The following is a 9,057-nucleotide window of genomic DNA, read 5'->3' on the forward strand; positions in this document are numbered from 1 at the left end:
AGTTTTTCTTTCAAAGCATTTTTCTCGTATTGAGTGTCTCTAAGGTTAGCCTTGAATTTTTTTTAATTTTTCTTTGGATTCTTTTAGCAAGACCTTCAAAAGGTCAATTTTTTTCTTGAGCTTCCATAAGCTTAAACTGCAAGTCAAACTTCATGGTATCTCTAGTGATACGTGAGGTCGCGGTATTTCTATCAACAGGAGGCTTTTTAAACTTCGCCGCCACCGTTATCCACAGGAATGCTATCTTCTCATCGAAAAGTTTGCAACCATTTATATCCTATAAACATTACAAGAAAATTAATTTTTGAAAGTAAAATATGTAGATAATGTGAAAAAAATCTAAACCCTAAAAACTTGTAAAAACACTTACTTCGGGCACTTTACATCGCCAAAAACGACAACCGGGATTATCTTGGGTCCTTGATGTTCTTAGCTTACAATAATAACCGCATTCACAAACATCGGGTTTTATAGCAAAGTTTGACGTTTCGGAGCTTTGAGACATGATTTTCGGGGGGCTAAAGTACGTTGAAAGAGTGAAAATGGAGGAGGTGAAGAGTGACTTGAAAATAGTGACGTGTTAGGGTTTATAATAACACCTATTGCGCATGAAATTCTTGCACAAAAGGACTTAACAGCACCGTTAACTGTTAAGTGCTTTTGCGCAGTAATTTCTTGCGCAAAAAGTAGTAAGGTAACTTTTTTTTTTTTCTGGGGTATTTTGGTTCACTTGCTTAGCTTTTGGGTCATTTAAGTTCCAGACTCCTTATATGTATAATACACATACAGGTTATTTTATCCATAAAGTCCATGACATCTTTTGGCTTCAGCATGCACTTATTCCCAAGATTCTGTGAATATAGTCGACTACTAGTCCATGTTATGTTAGGGTCATTCGCACAAATGCCTTATTCGGGGATGATCTTTAATTTTTTTTCCCCTCAAATTGCTGGTTTTTAATTTTTTCCCTTTAACACTTTACGTGGCCGAAAATACTCCTGAGATTCTGGGTTCGAACTCCAGCAGAATATTAAAAAAAAATTACAAGGCAGAATTTCATAACAAATTAGGCCTATTCAGGAAAAAGTTAAGCCTTAATGTCTAACTTTTGTAGAATCCCAGCAGAGTAAAAAAAAAAAAAAATCTACCTTTTTCCTTAAGGCATAACTAAATTCCCGCCTTATAAAATAATTTTATAAGTACCTTTAATTTCTTATATAAATTGTTTTTTTTTTCTTAACTGAGCGGGAGTTTGAACTAGGGGTGGGCGTTCGGTTTTTCGGTTCGGTTTTTCAAACTTCGGTTTGGTTTTTTCGGTTTCGATTTTTTGAAAGTAGACACCGAACACCGGTAATTAGTTCGGTTCGGTTCGGTTCGGTTTCGGTTTTTTAATTCGGTTTTTCTTTTGGCATGGTCCTGAAATGGGATATTTTTTATAGATGTTACTTTTCAACTTCAATAATAACATCTATAGATGTTACTTTTATTATTATTATTTTTTCGGACTGTCGTACTTTGCCTTTCTTTGAGCCGATGGTCTCATCGTAAACATCCTCTCTATCTCCACAAGAGGAGGAAGGTCCGCATACACTCTACCTCCCTAAACCCCACTTTGTGGGATTACATTGGGTATGTTGTTGTAGTGCTTAAATAATATAGTAAAAATTGGCTACCGGTGTAAAATTAGCACTTTCCTTTAGGTGATCATTGATCCAATCTCCCATACATAATTCAAGCCTTGTATTGTAAAATTTCCAATGGACTTTATTTATTGCTAAACAATAAAAGATTATCGCTAATTTTATTTAACGATGAAAATCAATAATGAATTATCGAAAAATCATGTTAGCTAAAGATATTTAGCAACATATTAGCATCAAAATCCATAGTTATCTTTTTTTTTTTTTTTGTTATTATGGGAATATTCTCCTAGAGCTCCGGATCCGTGGCATTCTTTTTCCAACTCATCCATAATAGTATTTGATGCGTTAGCTAATCAAAGCAACTTGCTATAGTTTATTCTTTAGCAAATTAGTGAAGAAAATTTAGCAACCAAGACAAGCCACTGACCAGAAAATGCTTTATAACAGTAGCACTGTAGCAGCAGTAGTTACACTGTTCAGTTAAATCGAAGAACCGGTGAACTGGAACCGAACACTGAACCGAACACCGAATTTGTTATATAAAAAAAAACCGAAACCGAAAAATCGAATTAATTCGGTTCGGTTCGATTTTTCGGTTTTCGGTGTTTATGCCCACCCCTAGTTCGAACCCAGAACCTCAGGGTATTTTCAGCCACTATTTAGGCAAAGGGTAAAAATTAAAGACCAGCAAATTTGAGGGGCAAAAATTAAAACCAACGTCTTTGAAGAGCAATCCACGCCCAAAAAAAAAAAAGTGTTATGTACTCACTTCGTCCCAATTGATGTGAAAGTGTTTGACTGAGCACCGAGTTTAAAAATAAAAGTAGACTTTTGAAACTTATGATCTAAAATAAGTCATAGATATTTGTGTAGTTATAAATATTTCATTTAGGGAAAAATGAAAAGTTTAAAGTCAAATTGTTACAAAATATAGCAACGCGTCATTCTTTTAAGATTTACTGAGAAGGAAAAAGTGTCACGTAAATTGAGACATATGAAGTACTAATAATAGGAGTATAAGGTTCCAAAGAATAGTAAATATTAATTTCTTTTTCCTTTTTCCAGGTCTGTAAGTACTCATGTAGCGCATCTTCTCTTCTGATGTTTCTCATGGAATGGAGCAAGAAAGTGAAATTTGATGTGCAAGTTTTAAAATCTAAATCACCAAGAAGTCCAAGAACTAATTAAGATATTTTAATATTTATTTTGCCTTTACTGGCAGAAGGAAATTGGAGTGAACTACTTGTGAGTCAAACTCCACATCTCTACTAATAATAGCAACCTTTCAATTGGTGGTACTGAAAAACTTGTAGCCTCAAGAATTCTAATCATAAAAATTCGTAGTTGAGAGATTTCTTACCAGTCCATGCTTCTTAATTCTTATGGTGTCTTGTCAATCGTCATAGACACTAACGAGTACGATGTACATTTAACGGCTTCAGCAGATGATACGTTATTGAAGAACACACTTGTGACAGCATTAAGTTTCATATTTCTATCAACAGCTTGGGATTAAGGTGCAGTTGAATCCCATCATGAACATAAAATTAATTTGGGACGTGAAATTCAAAATATTCTGTGCATAATTGTGGAATCATCGTACTGAATAAACCATTCGCCCAGAGAGCTCTCTACCTACAGCCCTCATGTACCTGCGTAATTGTGTCTCCATTAACTGCTGTCTTTCACTGAAAAGAAAATCTTGGCGCAAATCGTGTCAAGGAAAGAAAATAGTTCAGTTGCATTAAGCACACAAGTTCAAATTAGACATGCAAAACATCATACGTCAGAGTTTAAAATTGCTTAGTTTATTAGCATCAAAAGTAGGTAACGTCCTCAAGAACAGAGATATTTCAACTGCACCAGCATAATCAAGTCTATCTGATCCATCGAGCATGGTGTTTTCCAATGGGATAATTTATAATAGAGAAGATAATTAAGACGTAGTCTTCTTTCCTAAGTAATGCTTTCCATCTCTGTTTCTCTTGTCTGCTGTTCGTTGTTTCCGTCCAAAAGTAAAGAATTTTAGTCAAGGGGTCTTCCATAGTATAAGTTTTCTTTTTGTTGTTTATAATATAGGGTAATGACTTAAACAGATAAGTAATCCACATATTTTAAAGTTTTAGCTTTTTTTTTTTTTTTTTTCCTGGTGGTGTGAGGGGGCGTTAGAGTTTTGGCAATTGTTAGAGGCGATATCATTACAACCTCAAAAATGTAATGTGGAAGGTCAATGATTATCTTTGTATCTCAGATGAGCTTCCCCCTATCCAACCAGAATGCTACCAGCATCTCCATCTTCAATCTCAGACAGTTCGACATCACTGCTTTCAAGGTCCAATTTATCATCTGAATCTTCAGAATCAAATTCAACCTTTTCCTTATCCATATCAACAATAACATCATCTGATCCTTGCAAGTGTTCATCATTTTGTTCCTTGTACTTTTCAAGGAAACGATTAGGTGGTTCTCCGTTTTGTGTAGAAAAATCGGATAGAACCACATATGATTCTCTGTGGAGCAGTGCCCTGGCAGCATCGAATGGAACCCACCTAATTAAAAGAGATTGTCAGTTGGAAAGAAATAATTCTTAAGCCTACTAGCAACTCCGTCCAAAAAGGGTCATTGCAACACCAGGCCATGGTAGGGTTATTATTACTAGGCAGCATAGCAAGTAGACTGATAATATTTCAACACACCATAAATCAAGACCTGATGTCTTGAGCAGTTATTATAGAAATATAAATCCAAGCTCAGTGCAGCTAGATATCCAGGTACACCCAAAGAACTGCCCACTACACCATACATATACAGTACTTTGATCTCTCAGACACTAGCCCCCAAGGCCATGAGACCACAAGCAACCAAGCAAAGGATTGTGCTTGAACGGTGTCAAAATGGTAATCAGAAATTGACCTGGAAGCAATATCCATCAAATCTCTGACCTGGTTGGACAAAGGGACTCAAAAGTAACATGTATCAAATAGAAAATGTCTTTGCACCCCTATAACCAAAATACATGACTACCAAAGGACTCATCCAGGCATTCATTAGCCTACATCAGATACATTCTTAGGGCAGCATAGTACTCATAACCTTGGAGCACATGTAATACTAATACATAAAAATTGTTTAAATCATTATCCGCGTGAAATTAAATATAACTTAGTGAAGTTCTAATTTATCCATGTGGTCAAATAGATTCAGCATACTTCAAAATATTTCTTACTATCTTATCGATTCAATATCTCCTACTATTGGTGCTTAAGATACTGATCCAAATAAGATAAAAGAAGAAGATATCAGTGAAAAATTCAACAAGTTGTTCACTAATAGAGACTTGGTCATTAAATTTTAATGCTGCTAAATTTTGCTAGTTTTGAATTACCAAGATAAAAAGATTGGATCAATTAGTCAGGTTAAAAGAACTAGCACCAAAATGGTTAAGCTATCTCAGCAAATGAGTTGGATTGCAATCTCAAATGCCAAATCCCATATTCGTGTTGCTTCTTACAAAAATACTTGTGAAGTAAGTAAATGAGGAAATACGTGCATTTTTACCCCACATAAAACATGGATCGTAAAACAATTTTTTTTTAAATGTTTCTATAATATTTATAGGCGTTATGCTCTTTAACGTTTAAAGCAGAAGATGAACTTACTGATACCGCAAAGGGCAGACCAACTCAGAAGGCCGATATGCTGCTTTATACCCCATTTTGCCGCAGGAGTGGACGTAATAACCCAAATAATACTACTGGAGACTGGGACAATATACTTGATTCTCTCTAACCCACCTTATTTCTTGTAGGGCTGCGTATTTACCTAACCATAAGAAGGCAAGATCAGGATCCCAAAATAAATACTTAATGGACAAACAATTGGGGAGGATATCAATTACACCAACTGCAACTAGCCGCCCATCTATCAGATGCTGCTAATGGAAAGAGCCAAAGCCACAAGGAGGAACTGTGACATTCCCGGTCGAAGGAACAAATATTAAGGGTGTATCAACCAAAAATCTCCTATAGGAACTTTCAGTTACTGTATCCGGTGGATCATTGTGCACCCTAAGTTGGTATCTTCTATACAAGGAATATTCTTCAGGGTCAAATGCAGACCTTTTAAGATTAATTTCAAGCCTCAACCTTTTGAACTCAGGGTTTTCATGGATTCTTGTCAAGCAGCTCTCATTACCTGAGCTTCCTGATGAGGATTGCTTTGACTCATGAACAATGTTCGCTATACCGTCTTCATCAACTTGTCTTTCAGAAGAATAGAAGTTCATGTGTCCGTCACAAGCTTTAACTAACAAACCAAATGATTCAGCAAAACGGTTTAGATTGCTAACTAGTCTTTCAACAATAACTTTTGGGGTATCAACAATCCGCTTGCTTCCCTCAGCCGCAGATTCTGATGATTTTTCAACATGAACTTCCTTTGTACGTCGCCTTAAAGTAGCTGCAATATGAAATGAGAAGCTGCTGGTAAATAATAGATCCGCTGATCCTTTAGCTAATAACTTCCTTTTAGCAGGTGCAACTTTTTTAACGGAGGCTTTCTGAAATTGAACGTCAGAGGAAAGCTCCCCATTCTTAATGCATGTTTTTACTGCATTTTGTATCTGATAAGTTATGCTATTTCATGTTTTGATGATTTGACAAACTTATTTGAGGAACCAGATATGTTTTTAGAGGAACCAAATGGGATCAAGTTCTAGACGGAATAAGTCAACTCTTTATGAAGTTGCCGACATCTTGATCAAGATCAATAGCAGTAAAGAAGACAAATTCTGCTGTTCGCTAGTGGCTAAAGCAACATGAAATGTCACTTTCACATCAACCCACTTGCTCCACCTATATAAACATGTTACAAGTTAAAACCTAACACTTGCAAATCAAAAAAATTACTCTCATCTCAAGTGCTAGCCGCCGCAGCTCCAAGTGCTCTCAAGAACAAAGCTGCGACAAACAGAAGGATCAGTTCCCAATCACTAAAGATTTCCTAATGTTATATCCCGTATTTTATACGCTGAGTTTCGCCGTGAGATAGCCAACGTGAAGTTAGTAAGTGAGGTTGTTATTAAAGTCACAAAAGATTCTACGTGATTATTTCACATATGCGGGAGTTTAATTTGTGTACAGCAAGTATCGAAAGATTGGAGGCGAAATAAACCAAAAAAATTTGAGTGTTGCAGTAGAGCAACTCGATGGTCAAGTCGACGGACCATCGACTTGTCAACAGGTCGTCAACCTGCCCGTCGAAAAACTCTGAGAGATTCAGGGGCTTCTACAGGTCGACGGTGCCGAGTCGACGAACCGTCGACTGGTTGAATCGCAGGCGGTGGAAATTTTCTCTCTCCTATATATTGAAAGACCCACGACTTGAATCATTTATTTCACCAAAAATCAGATCCCTCTAGACTCTTCAAGTTCTCTCTACACTCTCTACTCGTCCATACACTTTCGAAGCAAAATTCAAGTGGAAATCAAGCTTTGGAACCCTAAATTAGTAATGGGTGATGATGGTCTTTGCTTCTAGTTAAATTTTATGGTGGTTTTGGTTTGGAACAAAGTTGGGTGAGCTAGGGTTCTTCAAGATTGAGGTATGCTCTCTCTTTATTTCTTATATTGAGTTGATTTGGAGATTAATAAGTCATAAAAAGTGAAGAAAATGGTGGTAGGAAAAGTTATGGGACATTGTGTTGAAATTGTTGATTATGAATGGAATTTGGAAGGAAGTTTTGGATTGTTTTAGGTGTAAATTGTATATAATCTCCTATATATGAAATTGTTGATGTTGTCGTTGTTGTTGGGAGACGATTTGGAATTTAGTGGATGTCGATAAAATAGGGGAAGTGCTGCCCAAATTCCGCTAGCCCATTAGTTACTCTAGTTTGAACTTATAAGTGTTTCCAAGACTTAATCTTAGTATAAATCCTCTTGAATGTAGACTTGCGAGCTCGGGAGGAGAACGTTAAGTAGTTAAGGAGGCGTAAAGGTATGTTAAGGCTAACCCTTTCTTTCTTAAGGAATGACTCTTTTATTGTAAATCTTCACACGATATCCATAATATCATTATTCCTAAAAATGCTAGAAACTCATGATTCTCAAGGTTCTTATGATGTTGTTGATTAATGCCCTTCATGAAGATGATGATGATTTCCTTTCCAAATATACCAAAACTTATAGTTCTTCATGTTCGCATGATATTATTGAGCTTGTTGTATGATTACTGATTTTTACTCATTGTTGTTGATCTCATCTTATGATATTTGTTCCTTCAATGTGAGATATAGAGATGATGATGATTTCATAATGACACATCGGAGGTTACCGACCTTACGTCACTCCGATAGATTTATAGCTTTTATTGGGCTCTCATGCATGCTTTATATATGTATGTATTTTCTCACACCGAGCCGCTCTATAGTCGGTCGGGTACGACACGTAGATGTGCACAACACTGTGGTGGGTAGGTTATAATGTTACCCCGGACGCGAGATGCCCAGACGCGGGATGATATGATATATGGATCGGGCTTCGCATTCTGCAGCACTAACGTCATTATATTATATATGTATGAAAAATGTTTTTTTTTAAAAGCTAAGCATGCATCGTATCCGCCTTAAGAGGCAATCAGATGTACAGGTTATTCTCCTATCTCATGCTTCTTTCATACTTTTATTATGTTATTATTCATGCCTTACATACTCAGTACATTACTCGTACTGACGTCCTTTTATTTATGGATGCTGCGTTCAAGCTCGCAGGTAGACAGGGAGACGGGTCGGACCCTTAGGCTGCTTCATCAGCGTTTGCATAGGAGCGCTCCATTTGTCCTGGAGCTACAGTTTAGCCGGTATTATTCTTTTGTGTACATATGGGCGTGGCAGGGTCCTGTCCCGTCCTTATGATGTTTTGTACTCCTTGTAGAGGCTCGTAGACAGACGTATATAGTTAGATGTTCTGTAACCTTATCGATTCATATTTTTGTATATCATTTTTGGCAGCCTTGTCGGCTTGTACATATGGCGTAGTTGGAGATGTTTATATAGATGTGTTTTATCTTTGAACTCATGCTCTTATAGGTTATAATAATTATGAGTTAGCCATGTGGTCCACCTAGATATGAATATGAGAAGTATATTAAGAGGTGCTCGGTAGGTTAGCTCTGGATGCCCGTCATGGCCCTCTGGTTGAGTCGTGACACCTAAATTCTTAGGTTTGTTGAGTCTTTGTCTTTTGTCCTTTATCTTGTATTCCTACATCGTTTTCAAGAAGTGTCATATTATGACAGATTTTCAACCTTTTTGAGTTGTTTACTTGGCTAGAGTTAGTCAAGGTGTGTTCTTTGCAATAGAGTTATTGTAAAGGTCTTGCAATAGAGTTATTGTAAGGGGGATGTTATACCCCAT

General features: G+C 36.7%; 1 pseudogene; it reads right to left on the bottom strand.

The window, feature by feature from the left end:
* Window positions 1–3,050: 3,050 nt before the first annotated feature.
* On the bottom strand, window positions 3,051–9,057 carry LOC132053762 (arginyl-tRNA--protein transferase 1-like; annotated as a pseudogene).

Source organism: Lycium ferocissimum, chromosome 4 (genome assembly GCF_029784015.1).
Source record: "Lycium ferocissimum isolate CSIRO_LF1 chromosome 4, AGI_CSIRO_Lferr_CH_V1, whole genome shotgun sequence".
Lineage (NCBI taxonomy): Eukaryota > Viridiplantae > Streptophyta > Magnoliopsida > Solanales > Solanaceae > Lycium > Lycium ferocissimum.